Source organism: Cyanistes caeruleus, chromosome 5 (assembly GCF_971803275.1).
Source record: "Cyanistes caeruleus chromosome 5, bCyaCae1.hap1.1, whole genome shotgun sequence".
Taxonomy (NCBI): domain Eukaryota; kingdom Metazoa; phylum Chordata; class Aves; order Passeriformes; family Paridae; genus Cyanistes; species Cyanistes caeruleus.
This window is the reverse complement of record NC_141705.1, coordinates 68,772,284-68,788,404: the sequence shown is the minus strand read 5'-3', so window position 1 is coordinate 68,788,404 and position 16,121 is coordinate 68,772,284. Positions and strand designations below refer to the sequence as shown.

The 16,121-nt window shown below is 38.0% G+C and overlaps 1 protein-coding gene across 1 annotated transcript in view; it reads left to right on the top strand.

The window, feature by feature from the left end:
- The window catches only part of LOC147653218 (uncharacterized), a 743,504-nt gene that overhangs the window by 490,692 nt on the left and 236,691 nt on the right, over nt 1-16,121 (top strand). The gene's annotated exons all lie outside the window — the stretch shown is intronic.

Genomic DNA, 16,121 nt, shown 5'->3' with positions numbered 1-16,121 from the left:
TGGAAAGCCTTACAGGAACTGGTTTTGGTTGAAGAACTTCTCCAAGGTGCTTACCTGTGGGACTTATCCAGGTAAGGGATGTTAGCTCCCTCTTCTTTGAGGTTCAGTGTCCAACCACTCCTACTGCTGGTAAGAAGAACAGAAGAAACATCTGCCCATAGCAAGGACTGCACTGGTGGGCAAAGTCCAAATTCCATCCTTCAGGGAAAAAGAAACAAAGACTGAGGAATTCATGTCTGTTCAAAATTTCATCCTTGACTACTGAAAGCATTGGAAGCACATGTGTATGTTTAAAAATGGAATTGTCCTCATTTAAGAATAAAAATAATTTGATCCCATCACCATTTTTCTTGGTCCAATCCTGAACTGCAGATCCAAACAGCTGAGAAAGCATGGAATAGTCCGCTGGACAGCATTAAAATGAGCAACTCCTGTATCTTCCTAAGATAAGAACACAAATCACAAAGAAAGGCACTCTGAGAAAAAATTTCTTAGAGGAAGACCTCAATTATTTTCCAGCAAGGCAGGTAATATGCATTTGGCTATTTGTTAGAAAAAAAACCAAAAAACAAACCTGTTTTTATACAAGATTTTACTCATATATTAACTATCACATATTTTGCAAAACAAAAAGAGACCACAGCAAAGTAAAATCCCAATTTTTTCCTATATTTAAGCTGTGATAGTATGTCTGAAATGGGAATCCAGAGCCTCACCAGATTAATATCACCACTTGGACCAGAGAATTTGCCATATCCACTTCTTCTGGTTTCGTTCAGTTGGAGCTTCTGTTTGTACAGTGATGATGGCTCTTGAACATTCTGGGATTTAAAGTAGTCCCTGAAGAGATGGCTGACAAAAATATGATGTTACTTTCAAGATGCTTTTTAATTATTTCTACCCTCATCCAGAACCTTCTGAGGAGACTTGAAGAATTTTGAGGAATTTTTCTTAGATTTTGTGGAAACTTGTGGAGGTTTTGTGTGATTTTTGTGTGATTTTGTGGGATATTGAAGCGATTTAGGGATCTTGAGGGATTTTTCATGTATTTTGTGGGAATTTGTGGAGATTTGGTGGGATATTTTTCTAGAATTTGGTCGTGTTTTGAGAAGATTTAGGGAATTTTGTGGTGTTTTTTCTTGAATTTTGTGGGAAACTGTGCTGATTTTATGGGGCGTTTCTGGAATTTGGTCAAGTTCTCAGAAGATTTAGGGAATTGTGTGAGATTTTTCCTGGAATTTTGTTGGATATTAGGGAGATTTTGTGGGAGGCTTGTGGAACTTTGGGGGACTTTTCTGGTATTTGGTGAGATTCTGTAGAGAACTGACGAATTATCAGGGATTTTTCATGTATTCTGTGGGAATTTGTGGAGATTCGGTGGGATATTTTTCTAGAATTTGGTCGTGTTTTGAGAAGATTTAGGGAATTTTGTGGGATTTTTCCTGGAATTTTGTTGGATACTGGGGAGATTTTGTGGGATGTTTGTGGAACTTTGAGGGACTTTTCTGGAATTTGGTGAGATTCTGTAGAGAACTGACGAATTATCAGGGATTTTTCATGTATTCTGTGGGAATTTGTGGAGATTTGGTGGGATTTTTGTGCATTTTGGCCGTGTTTTGAGAAGATTTAGGGAATTTTGTGGGATTTTTCTTGAATTTTGTTGGATATTGAGGAGATTTTGTGGGATGTTTGTGGAACTTTGAGGGACTTTTCTGGAATTTGGTGAGATTCTGTAGAGAACTGACGAATTATCAGGGATTTTTCACGTATTCTGTGGGAATTTGTGGAGATTTGGTGGGATTTTTCTGGAATTTTGGTTATGTTTTGAGAAAATTTAGGGAATTTTGTGTGATTTTTCTGGGATTTTGTTGGATATTGAGGACATTTTGTGGGATGTTTCGGGAATTTGGTGGGGCTTTTCAAGAATTTTGTGGTATTTTGAAAAGGTTTAGGGAATTTTGTGGTGTTTTTTCTTGAATTTTGTGGGAAACTGTGCTGATTTTATGGGGCGTTTCTGGAATTTGGTCGAGTTTTCAGAAGATTTAGGGATTTTTGTGGGATTTCTGTGGGATGTTCTGGGAATTGGTGGAGATTTTGTGGGACATTCCTGTGAATTGGTAGGGTTTTGAAATTATTTAGGGAGTTTTGTGGGACTTCTCTGGAATTTTGTGTGTTTTTTCTGGAATTGTGTGGGATCCTGAGGAGACTTGAAGAATTTTGAGGAATTTTTCTTAGATTTTGTGGAAACTTGTGGAGGTTTTGTGTGATTTTTGTGTGATTTCGTGGGATATTGAGGCGATTTAGGGATCTTGAGGCATTTCTCATGTATTTTGTGCGAATTTGTGGAGATTTGGTGGGATTTTTGAGGATTTTGGCCGTGTTTTGAGAAGATTTAGAGCATATTTTGGGATTTTTCTTGAATTTTTTTGGATATTGAGGAGATTTTGTGGGATGTTTGTGGAACTTTGAGGGACTTTTCTGGAATTTGGTGAGATTCTGTAGAGAACTGACGAATTATCAGGGATTTTTCATGTATTCTGTGGGAATTTGTGGAGATTCGGTGGGATTTTTCTGGAATTTTGGTTATGTTTTGAGAAAATTTAGGGAATATTGTGTGATTTTTCTGGGATTTGGTTGGGTATTGAGGACATTTTGTGGGATGTTTCTGGAATTTGGTGGGGCTTTTCAAGAATTTTGTGGTATTTTGAAAAGATTTTGGGAATTTTGTGGTGTTTTTTCTTGAATTTTGTGGGAAACTGTGCTGATTTTATGGGGCGTTTCTGGAATTTGGTCGAGTTTTCAGAAGATTTAGGGATTTTTGTGAGATTTTTGTGGATTGTTTGTGGAACTTTGAGGGACTTTTCTGGAATTTGGTGAGATTCTGTAGAGAACTGACGAATTATCAGGGATTTTTCATGTATTCTGTGGGAATTTCTGGAGAGTCGGTGGGATATTTTTCTAGAATTTCATCGTGTTTTGAGAAGATTTAGGGAATTTTGTGGGATTTTTCCTGGAATTTTGTTGGATACTGGGGAGATTTTGTGGGATGTTTGTGGAACTTTGAGGGACTTTTCTGGAATTTGGTGAGATTCTGTAGAGAACTGACGAATTATCAGGGATTTTTCATGTATTCTGTGGGAATTTATGGAGATTTGCTGGGATTTTTGTGGATTTTGGCCGTGTTTTGAGAAGATTTAGAGAATTTTGTGGGATTTTTCTTGAATTTTGTTGGATATTGAGGAGATTTTGTGGGATGTTTGTGGAACTTTGAGGGACTTTTCTGGAATTTGGTGAGATTCTGTAGAGAACTGACGAATTATCAGGGATTTTTCACGTATTCTGTGGGAATTTGTGGAGATTTTGTGGGATTTTTCTGGAATTTTGGTTATGTTTTGAGAAAATTTAGGGAATTTTGTGTGATTTTTCTGGGATTTTGTTGGATATTGAGGACATTTTGTGGGATGTTTCAAGAATTTGGTGGGGCTTTTCAAGAATTTTGTGGTATTTTGAAAAGATTTTGGGAATTTTGTGGTGTTTTTTCTTGAATTTTGTGAGAAACTGTGCTGATTTTATGGGGCGTTTCTGGAATTTGGTCGAGTTTTCAGAAGATTTAGGGATTTTTGTGGGATTTCTGTGGGATGTTCTGGGAATTGGTGGAGATTTTGTGGGACATTCCTGTGAATTGGTAGGGTTTTGAAATGATTTAGGGAGTTTTGTGGGACTTCTCTGGAATTTTGTGTGTTTTTTCTGGAATTGTGTGGGATTCTGAGGAGACTTGAAGAATTTTGAGGAATTTTTCTTAGATTTTGTGGAAACTTGTGGAGGTTTTGGGTGATTTTTGTGTGATTTTGTGGGATATTGAGGCGATTTAGGGATCTTGAGGGATTTCTCATGTATTTTGTGGGAATTTGTGGAGATTTGGTGGGATTTTTCTGGAATTTTGGTTATGTTTTGAGAAAATTTAGGGAATTTTGTGTGATTTTTCTGGGATTTTGTTGGATATTGAGGACATTTTGTGGGATGTTTCAAGAATTTGGTGGGGCTTTTTAAGAATTTTGTGTTATTTTGAAAAGATTTAGGGAATTTTGTGGTGTTTTTTCTTGAATTTTGTGAGAAACTGTGCTGATTTTATGGGGCGTTTCTGGAATTTGGTCGAGTTTTCAGAAGATTTAGGGATTTTTGTGGGATTTCTGTGGGATGTTTGTGGAACTTTGAGGGACTTTTCTGGAATTTGGTAAGATTCTGTAGAGAACTGATGAATTATCAGGGATTTTTCATGTATTCTGTGGGAATTTGTGGAGATTTGGTGGGATTTTTCTGGAATTTGGTAGAGTTTTGAGAAGATTTAGGGAATTTTGTGGTGTTTTTTCTTGAATTTTGTGGGAAACTGTGCTGATTTTATGGGGCGCTTCTGGAATTTGGTCAAGTGTTCAGAAGATTTAGGGAATTGTGTGAGATTTTTCCTGGAATTTTGTTGGATATTAGGGAGATTTTGTGGGAGGCCTGTGGAACTTTGGGGGACTTTTCTGGTATTTGGTGATATTCTGTAGAGAACTGACGAATTATCAGGGATTTTTCACGTATTCTGTGGGAATTTGTGGAGATTCGGTGGGATATTTTTCTAGAATTTGGTTGTGTTTTGAGAAGATTTAGAGAATTTTGTGGGATTTTTCTTGAATTTTGTTGGATATTGAGGAGATTTTGTGGGATGTTTGTGGAACTTTGAGGGACTTTTCTGGAATTTGGTGAGATTCTGTAGAGAACTGACGAATTATCAGGGATTTTTCACGTATTCTGTGGGAATTTGTGGAGATTTGGTGGGATTTTTCTGGAATTTTGGTTATGTTTTGAGAAAATTTAGGGAATTTTGTGTGATTTTTCTGGGATTTTGTTGGATATTGAGGACATTTTTTGGGATGTTTCAAGAATTTGGTGGGGCTTTTCAAGAATTTTGTGGTATTTTGAAAAGATTTAGGGAATTTTGTGGTGTTTTTTCTTGAATTTTGTGGGAAACTGTGCTGATTTTATGAGGCGTTTCTGGAATTTGGTCGAGTTTTCAGAAGATTTAGGGATTTTTGTGGGATTTCTGTGGGATGTTCTTGGAATTGGTGGAGATTTTGTGGGACATTCCTGTGAATTGGTAGGGTTTTGAAATTATTTAGGGAGTTTTGTGTAACATCTCTGGAATTTTGTGTGTTTTTTCTGGAATTGTGTAGGATTCTGAGGAGACTTGAAGAATTTTGAGGAATTTTTCTTAGATTTTGTGGAAACTTGTGGAGGTTTTGGGTGATTTTTGTGTGATTTTGTGGGATATTGAGGCGATTTAGGGATCTTGAGGCATTTCTCATGTATTTTGTGGGAATTTGTGGAGATTCGGTGGGATTTTTGAGGATTTTGGCCGTGTTTTGAGAAGATTTAGAGCATATTTTGGGATTTTTCTTGAATTTTGTTGTATATTGAGGAGATTTTGTGGGATGTTTGTGGAACTTTGAGGGACTTTTCTGGAATTTGGTGAGATTCTGTAGAGAACTGATGAATTATCAGGGATTTTTCATGTATTCTGTGGGAATTTGTGGAGATTTGGTGGGATTTTTCTGGAATTTTGGTTATGTTTTGAGAAAATTTAGGGAATTTTGTGGGATTTTTCTGGGATTTTGTTGGGTATTGAGGAGATTTTGTGGGATGTTTCTGGAATTTGGTGGGGCTTTTCAAGAATTTTGTGGTATTTTGAAAAGATTTTAGGAATTTTGTGGTGTTTTTTCTTGAATTTTGTGGGAAACTGTGCTGATTTTATGGGGCGTTTCTGGAATTTGGTCGAGTTTTCAGAAGATTTAGGGATTTTTGTGAGATTTTTGTGGGATGTTCTGGGAATTGGTAGAGATTTTTTGGGACATTCCTGTGAATTGGTAGGGTTTTGAAATGATTTAGGGAGTTTTGTGAGACTTCTCTGGAATTTGGTGGGGTTTTTCTGGAATTGTGTGGGATTCTGAGGAGACTTGAAGAATTTTGAGGAATTTGATTTAGATTTTTGTGGGAATTTGTGGAGATTCTGTGGGATTTTTTTGGAATTTGGTGGGCCTTTTCACGAACTTTGTGTGGTTTTGAGGAGACTTGAAGAATTTTGAGGAATTTTTCTTAGATTTTTGTGGAAACTTGTGGTGGTTTTGGGTGATTTTTGTGTGATTTTGTGGGATATTGAGGCGATTTAGGGATCTTGAGGGATTTTTCATGCATTTTGTGGAAATTTGTGGAGATTTGGTGGGATATTTTTCTAGAATTTGGTCGTGTTTTGAGAAGATTTAGAGAATTTTGTGGGATTTTTCTTGAATTTTGTTGGATATTGAGGAGATTTTGTGGGATGTTTGTGGAACTTTGAGGGACTTTTCTGGAATTTGGTGAGATTCTGTAGAGAACTGACGAATTATCAGGGATTTTTCACGTATTCTGTGGGAATTTGTGGAGATTCGGTGGGATTTTTCTGGAATTTTGGTTATGTTTTGAGAAAATTTAGGGAATTTTGTGTGATTTTTCTGGGATTTTGTTGGGTATTGAGGAGATTTTGTGGGATGTTTCTGGAATTTCGTGGGGCTTTTCAAGAATTTTGTGGTATTTTGAAAAGGTTTAGGGAATTTTGTGGTGATTTTTCTTGAATTTTGTGGGAAACTGCTGATTTTATGGGGCGTTTCTGGAATTTGCTCGAGTTTTCAGAAGTGTTAGGGATTTTTGTGAGATTTTTGTGGGATGTTCTGGGAATTGGTGGAGATTTTGTGGGACATTCCTGTGAATTGGTAGGGTTTTGAAATGATTTAGGGAGTTTTGTGGGACTTCTCTGGAATTTGGTGGGGTTTTTCTGGAATTGTGTGGGATTCTGAGGAGACTTGAAGTATTTTGAGGAATTTTTCTTAGATTTTGTGGAAACTTGTGGAGGTTTTGTGTGATTTTTGTGTGATTTTGTGGGATATTGAGGCGATTTAGGGATCTTGAGGGATTTCTCATGTATTTTGTGGGAATTTGTGGAGATTTGGTGGGATATTTTTCTGGAATTTGGTAGAGTTTTGAGAAGATTTAGGGAATTTTGTGGGATTTTTCCTGGAATTTTGTTGGACATTGGGGAGATTTTGTGGGATGTTTGTGGAACTTTGAGGGACTTTTCTGGAATTTGGTGAGATTCTGTAGAGAACTGACGAATTATCAGGGATTTTTCATGTATTCTGTGGGAATTTCTGGAGATTCGGTGGGATTTTTGAGGATTTTGGCCGTGTTTTGAGAAGATTTAGAGAATTTTGTGGGATTTTTCCTGGAATTTTGTTGGATACTGGGGAGATTTTGTGGGATGTTTGTGGAACTTTGAGGGACTTTCTGGAATTTGGTGAGATTCTGTAGAGAACTGACGAATTATCAGGGATTTTTCATGTATTCTCTGGGAATTTGTGGAGATTCGGTGGGATTTTTGAGGATTTTGGCCGTGTTTTGAGAAGATTTAGAGAATATTGTGGGATTTTTCTTGAATTTTGTTGGATATTGAGGAGATTTTGTGGGATGTTTGTGGAACTTTGAGGGACTCTTCTGGAATTTGGTGAGATTCTGTAGAGAACTGACGAATTATCAGGGATTTTTCATGTATTCTGTGGGAATTTGTGGAGATTCGGTGGGATTTTTCTGGAATTTTGGTTGTGTTTTGAGAAAATTTAGGGAATATTGTGGGATTTTTCTGGGATTTTGTTGGATATTGAGGACATTTTGTGGGATGTTTCTGGAATTTGGTGGGGCTTTTCAAGAATTTTGTGGTATTTTGAAAATATTTTGGGAATTTTGTGGTGTTTTTTCTTGAATTTTGTGGGAAACTGTGCTGATTTTATGGGGCGTTTCTGGAATTTGGTCGAGTTTTCAGAAGATTTAGGGATTTTTGTGAGATTTTTGTGGGATGTTCTGGGAATTGGTGGAGATTTTGTGGGACATTCCTGTGAATTGGTAGGGTTTTGAAATGATTTAGGGAGTTTTGTGGGACTTCTCTGGAATTTTGTGTGTTTTTTCTGGAATTGTGTGGGATTCTGAGGAGACTTGAAGAATTTTGAGGAATTTTTCTTAGATTTTGTGGAAACTTGTGGAGGTTTTGTGTGATTTTTGTGTGATTTTGTGGGATATTGAGGCGATTTAGGGATCTTGAGGGATTTCTCATGTATTTTGTGGGAATTTGTGGAGATTTGGTGGGATTTTTGAGGATTTTGGCCGTGTTTTGAGAAGATTTAGAGCATATTTTGGGATTTTTCTTGAATTTTGTTGGATATTGAGGAGATTTTGTGGGATGTTTGTGGAACTTTGAGGGACTTTTCTGGAATTTGGTGAGATTCTGTAGAGAACTGACGAATTATCAGGGATTTTTCATGTATTCTGTGGGAATTTGTGGAGATTCGGTGGGATTTTTCTGGAATTTTGGTTATGTTTTGAGAAAATTTAGGGAATTTTGTGGGACTTTTCTGGGATTTTGTTGGGTATTGAGGAGATTTTGTGGGATGTTTCTGGAATTTGGTGGGGCTTTTCAAGAATTTTGTGGTATTTTGAAAAGATTTTAGGAATTTTGTGGTGTTTTTTCTTGAATTTTGTGGGAAACTGTGCTGATTTTATGGGGCGTTTCTGGAATTTGGTCGAGTTTTCAGAAGTGTTAGGGATTTTTGTGAGATTTTTGTGGATTGTTTGTGGAACTTTGAGGGACTTTTCTGGAATTTGGTGAGATTCTGTAGAGAACTGACGAATTATCAGGGATTTTTCATGTATTCTGTGGGAATTTGTGGAGATTTGGTGGGATTTTTCTGGAATTTGGTCGTGTTTTGAGAAGATTTAGGGAATTTTGTGGTGTTTTTTCTTGAATTTTGTGGGAAACTGTGCTGATTTTATGGGGCGTTTCTGGAATTTGGTCAAGTTCTCAGAAGATTTAGGGAATTGTGTGAGATTTTTCCTGGAATTTTGTTGGATATTAGGGAGATTTTGTGGGAGGCTTGTGGAACTGTGGGGGACTTTTCTGGTATTTGGTGAGATTCTGTAGAGAACTGACGAATTATCAGGGATTTTTCATGTATTCTGTGGGAATTTCTGGAGATTCGGTGGGATATTTTTCTAGAATTTGGTCGTGTTTTGAGAAGATTTAGGGAATTTTGTGGGATTTTTCCTGGAATTTTGTTGGATACTGGGGAGATTTTGTGGGATGTTTGTGGAACTTTGAGGGACTCTTCTGGAATTTGGTGAGATTCTGTAGAGAACTGACGAATTATCAGGGATTTTTCATGTATTCTGTGGGAATTTGTGGAGATTCGGTGGGATTTTTGTGGATTTTGGCCGTGTTTTGAGAAGATTTAGAGAATTTTGTGTGATTTTTCTGGGATTTTGTTGGGTATTGAGGACATTTTGTGGGATGTTTCTGGAATTTGGTGGGGCTTTTCAAGAATTTTGTGGTATTTTGAAAAGGTTTAGGGAATTTTGTGGTGTTTTTTCTTGAATTTTGTGGGAAACTGTGCTGATTTTATGGGGCGTTTCTGGAATTTGGTCGAGTTTTCAGAAGATTTAGGGATTTTTGTGAGATTTTTGTGGGATGTTCTGGGAATTGGTAGAGATTTTGTGGGACATTCCTGTGAATTGGTAGGGTTTTGAAATGATTTAGGGAGTTTTGTGAGACTTCTCTGGAATTTGGTGGGGTTTTTCTGGAATTGTGTGGGATTCTGAGGAGACTTGAAGAATTTTGAGGAATTTGATTTAGATTTTTGTGGGAATTTGTGGAGATTCTGTGGGATTTTTTTGGAATTTGGTGGGCCTTTTCAAGGACTTTGTGTGGTTTTGAGGAGACTTGAAGAATTTTGAGGAATTTTTCTTAGATTTTTGTGGAAACTTGTGGTGGTTTTGGGTGATTTTTGTGTGATTTTGTGGGATATTGAGGCGATTTAGGGATCTTGAGGGATTTTTCATGCATTTTGTGGAAATTTGTGGAGATTTGGTGGGATATTTTTCTAGAATTTGGTCGTGTTTTGAGAAGATTTAGAGAATTTTGTGGGATTTTTCTTGAATTTTGTTGGATATTGAGGAGATTTTGTGGGATGTTTGTGGAACTTTGAGGGACTTTTCTGGAATTTGGTGAGATTCTGTAGAGAACTGACGAATTATCAGGGATTTTTCACGTATTCTGTGGGAATTTGTGGAGATTCGGTGGGATTTTTCTGGAATTTTGGTTGTGTTTTGAGAAAATTTAGGGAATATTGTGGGATTTTTCTGGGATTTTGTAGGGTATTGAGGACATTTTGTGGGATGTTTCTGGAATTTGGTGGGGCTTTTCAAGAATTTTGTGGTATTTTGAAAAGATTTAGGGAATTTTGTGGTGTTTTTTCTTGAATTTTGTGGGAAACTGTGCTGATTTTATGGGGCGTTTCTGGAATTTGGTCAAGTTTTCAGAAGTGTTAGGGATTTTTGTGAGATTTTTGTGGGATGTTCTGGGAATTGGTAGAGATTTTGTGGGACATTCCTGTGAATTGGTAGGGTTTTGAAATGATTTAGGGAGTTTTGTGGGACTTCTCTGGAATTTTGTGGGGTTTTTCTGGAATTGTGTGGGATTCTGAGGAGACTTGAAGAATTTTGAGGAATTTTTCTTAGATTTTGTGGAAACTTGTGGAGGTTTTGTGTGATTTTTGTGTGATTTTGTGGGATATTGAGGCGATTTAGGGATCTTGAGGCATTTCTCATGTATTTTGTGGGAATTTGTGGAGATTCGGTGGGATTTTTGAGGATTTGGGCCGTGTTTTGAGAAGATTTAGAGAATATTGTGGGATTTTTCTTGAATTTTGTTGGATATTGAGGAGATTTTGTGGAATGTTTGTGGAACTTTGAGGGATTCTTCTGGAATTTGGTGAGATTCTGTAGAGAACTGACGAATTATCAGGGATTTTTCACGTATTCTGTGGGAATTTGTGGAGATTCGGTGGGATTTTTCTGGAATTTTGGTTGTGTTTTGAGAAAATTTAGGGAATATTGTGGGATTTTTCTGGGATTTTGTTGGGTATTGAGGACATTTTGTGGGATGTTTCTGGAATTTGGTGGGGCTTTTCAAGAATTTTGTGGTATTTTGAAAAGATTTAGGGAATTTTGTGGTGTTTTTTCTTGAATTTTGTGGGAAACTGTGCTGATTTTATGGGGCGTTTCTGGAATTTGGTCGAGTTTTCAGAAGTGTTAGGGATTTTTGTGAGATTTTTGTGGGATGTTCTGGGAATTGGTAGAGATTTTGTGGGACATTCCTGTGAATTGGTAGGGTTTTGAAATGATTTAGGGAGTTTTGTGAGACTTCTCTGGAATTTGGTGGGGTTTTTCTGGAATTGTGTGGGATTCTGAGGAGACTTGAAGAATTTTGAGGAATTTGATTTAGATTTTTGTGGGAATTTGTGGAGATTCTGTGGGATTTTTTTGGAATTTGGTGGGCCTTTTCAAGGACTTTGTGTGGTTTTGAGGAGACTTGAAGAATTTTGAGGAATTTTTCTTAGATTTTTGTGGAAACTTGTGGTGGTTTTGGGTGATTTTTGTGTGATTTTGTGGGATATTGAGGCGATTTAGGGATCTTGAGGGATTTTTCATGCATTTTGTGGAAATTTGTGGAGATTTGGTGGGATATTTTTCTAGAATTCGGTCGTGTTTTGAGAAGATTTAGAGAATTTTGTGGGATTTTTCTTGAATTTTGTTGGATATTGAGGAGATTTTGTGGGATGTTTGTGGAACTTTGAGGGACTTTTCTGGAATTTGGTGAGATTCTGTAGAGAACTGACGAATTATCAGGGATTTTTCATGTATTCTGTGGGAATTTGTGGAGATTCGGTGGGATTTTTGAGGATTTTGGCCGTGTTTTGAGAAGATTTAGAGAATATTGTGGGATTTTTCCTGGAATTTTGTTGGATATTGAGGAGATTTTGTGGGATGTTTGTGGAACTTTGAGGGACTTTTCTGGGATTTGGTGAGATTCTGTAGAGAACTGACGAATTATCAGGGATTTTTCATGTATTCTGTGGGAATTTGTGGAGATTCGGTGGGATTTTTCTGGAATTTTGGTTGTGTTTTGAGAAAATTTAGGGAATATTGTGGGATTTTTCTGGGATTTTGTTGGGTATTGAGGACATTTTGTGGGATGTTTCTGGAATTTGGTGGGGCTTTTCAAGAATTTTGTGGTATTTTGAAAAGATTTTGGGAATTTTGTGGTGTTTTTTCTTGAATTTTGTGGGAAACTCTGCTGATTTTATGGGGCGTTTCTGGAATTTGGTCAAGTTTTCAGAAGTGTTAGGGATTTTTGTGAGATTTTTGTGGGATGTTCTGGGAATTGGTGGAGATTTTGTGGGACATTCCTGTGAATTGGTAGGGTTTTGAAATGATTTAGGGAGTTTTGTGGGACTTCTCTGGAATTTTGTGGGGTTTTTCTGGAATTGTGTGGGATTCTGAGGAGACTTGAAGAATTTTGAGGAGTTTTTCTTAGATTTTGTGGAAATTTGTGGAGGTTTTGTGTGATTTTTGTGTGATTTTGTGGGATATTGAGGCGATTTAGGGATCTTGAGGGATTTCTCATGTATTTTGTGGGAATTTGTGGAGATTCGGTGGGATTTTTGAGGATTTGGGCCGTGTTTTGAGAAGATTTAGAGAATATTGTGGGATTTTTCTTGAATTTTGTTGGATATTGAGGAGATTTTGTGCGATGTTTGTGGAACTTTGAGGGACTTTTCTGGAATTTGGTGAGATTCTGTAGAGAACTGACGAATTATCAGGGATTTTTCATGTATTCTGTGGGAATTTGTGGAGATTCGGTGGGATTTTTCTGGAATTTTGGTTATGTTTTGAGAAAATTTAGGGAATTTTGTGGGATTTTTCTGGGATTTTGTTGGGTATTGAGGAGATTTTGTGGGATGTTTCTGGAATTTGGTGGGGCTTTTCAAGAATTTTGTGGTATTTTGAAAAGATTTTAGGAATTTTGTGGTGTTTTTTCTTGAATTTTGTGGGAAACTGTGCTGATTTTATGGGGCGTTTCTGGAATTTGGTCAAGTTTTCAGAAGTGTTAGGGATTTTTGTGAGATTTTTGTGGATTGTTTGTGGAACTTTGAGGGACTTTTCTGGAATTTGGTGAGATTCTGTAAAGAACTGATGAATTATCAGGGATTTTTCATGTATTCTGTGGGAATTTGTGGAGATTTGGTGGGATTTTTCTGGAATTTGGTCGTGTTTTGAGAAGATTTAGGGAATTTTGTGGTGTTTTTTCTTGAATTTTGTGGGAAACTGTGCTGATTTTATGGGGCGTTTCTGGAATTTGGTCAAGTTCTCAGAAGATTTAGGGAATTGTGTGAGATTTTTCCTGGAATTTTGTTGGATATTAGGGAGATTTTGTGGGAAGCTTGTGGAACTGTGGGGGACTTTTCTGGTATTTGGTGAGATTCTGTAGAGAACTGACGAATTATCAGGGATTTTTCATGTATTCTGTGGGAATTTGTGGAGATTCGGTGGGATATTTTTCTAGAATTTGGTCGTGTTTTGAGAAGATTTAGGGAATTTTGTGGGATTTTTCCTGGAATTTTGTTGGATACTGGGGAGATTTTGTGGGATGTTTGTGGAACTTTGAGGGACTCTTCTGGAATTTGGTGAGATTCTGTAGAGAACTGAAGAATTATCAGGGATTTTTCATGTATTCTGTGGGAATTTGTGGGGATTCGGTGGGATTTTTCTGGAATTTGGTAGAGTTTTGAGAAGATTTAGGGAATTTTGTGGGACTTTTCTGAGATTTTGTTAGATATTGAGGACATTTTGTGGGATGTTTCGGGAATTTGGTGGGGCTTTTCAAGAATTTTGTGGTATTTTGAAAAGATTTTGGGAATTTTGTGGTGTTTTTTCTTGAATTTTGTGGGAAACTGTGCTGATTTTATGGGGCGTTTCTGGAATTTGGTCGAGTTTTCAGAAGATTTAGGGATTTTTGTGGGATTTTTGTGGGATGTTCTGGGAATTGGTGGAGATTTTGTGGGACATTCCTGTGAATTGGTAGGGTTTTGAAATGATTTAGGGAGTTTTGTGGGACTTCTCTGGAATTTTGTGGGGTTTTTCTGGAATTGTGTGGGATTCTGAGGAGACTTGAAGAATCTCCATCACTCGGTCAAAAAAAGTACATTTATGTTTGCAGCTTTCAAATAAGTTTCCTTCTTCAAGGGATTTCTTCAGATCTGGCACAAACCCCCTCAATAGAATAAATAATTCTAATTGGCTTCCTAACAGAGGATTTTTCTGTACCTTTCCTAATAAATCCAAAGAATTTCAGCACAAGATGTGCATGGTCATTTTTCTTTTCTATCCCTTGCTTCATGACTCAACTCTTCACTTTATTGTACTCAATTTTATAGTTCAGATTTTAAGCTGAAGAAAAATCCTTCTCTCTGAAGAAGATTTTCTCATCAATTGAGCCATATATATTTTTAATAGGGATATCAAACCCAGCCTGATGGAACAAACACCTTGAGACACCTTCTGGACATGAATGTCTCTTTAAAAATATTAAAGCTCTAAGGGTTGAATTCTTTGCAGGTTTAACTGAACTGAAAGTGTACTAGTTTGAAATCAAACCAGTGAGAGATCGCAAGTCAGAATTATAATTTAATAGGAAAATGATAAAAAGAATAAATGCAATAATATCAAAAACACTGACAGAGTCAGAATACAGCCTGGAACCCTGTTAGGGTGATGGTAGTCGTCCAGATGAGGTGGTCTTGTTGAAGCGTGATCCTCTGGAAGAAAGCGGGTCTGGTCTTCAGCTGAAAGTCCAGCAGTAGCTCCTGTCCTCTGGAAGTCCCGTAGGTAAGGGCTGCTGTGGTGTTCGAATTCTCAGCTTATATCCAGTATGGAATGCTTGGCTCCTCCCTCGGGGAGGAGCATCTCACAATGGGATGGTGAGTCATGAGATAAGGCCTTGATGAGCCATTAACAGAAAACAGTCCAGGAGGAAGTTATCTCTGAGTCATGCAGCAAGGCAGTGGTGGGCCCATTAACAGGGGACAATACAGGGGGAAGTTATCTATGAGTCATGGGGCAGGGCATTGATGGGCCCATTAACAGAAGGTAGCCCGGGGCGGGGGGAGGCAGGGAGCACTGCCTCACCTGGTTTCAACAGTACATGAGGATGGTGATAGAATATACTGCAACCCAGGACAGAAAGAATAAGAGACTTTGCAATGGGATGAAATGATGACTCAGGTCTCTAGGACATAATCAGGTTTATAGGATCTCTCCAGCAGCCCCCGTCCATAGGGCTTTGCACTCCTGTTCTCCCATTGAACAGAGGAAATAGGTACACTTAAAAAGGGTTACCAAAACCCTTTTACCTTTAACCTATTAACAAAAGCTAAACGAGATACTTGGGAAAATCCTAATGCAAAGAAACATTCTGAGTGCGGCATTTTCTTATTGAATAAGCTCTTATTTTCTTAGCCAGATTCCTGTGGTGGAATCTGGCCTTGAACAGAGATTTTTAACACCAATATTGTGGAATGGGACGAGAGGACCTTTGTTTCCAGCTGCCTGTGCTGGTTTCTGTTCACCCTAGACTGACACCAAATAAACACGGTGCTGGGTTTCCATATAAATTATTGTAGTAGAAAGGCACCTGTTATTCCTTCAGAAAGAGCTCCCTACAACAACACAAAATTTCTTCCCAAGCCAAGGGAAGTTTATTTCCCTCTGTAATTTTACTGTGTGTGTGTGTGTGTGCGCTAGGTGGAAATAGAGAACTGTGAAAAGGCTCATTTTAGCAGGGATAACAGCTCACAGAAGTTATTCTGAGGCCTGGGCCGGAATGAATCACATTCCCACGTGTGTGTGCTGCCTGGCAGCAATCAATGCTTCCTCTTAGCAAGGGCACTCCGGGGGATGGAGAAATCAGAGCTGTGAAAAACCCAGCAAATCCTGCCTGACAGCTTCTCCAGGCAAACCGCCCTGCCGGGGCACCGGGAGCACGCTGGGATGTCGGGCCCATTCCACAGGGGCTCCTTTGGGATCCCTGCGCATCCCAAAACCCCATAACCCACTGCCCACCCCGGCCCCCAGTGCACTGACCTGGCTGGGAAGCTGTGAAGCAG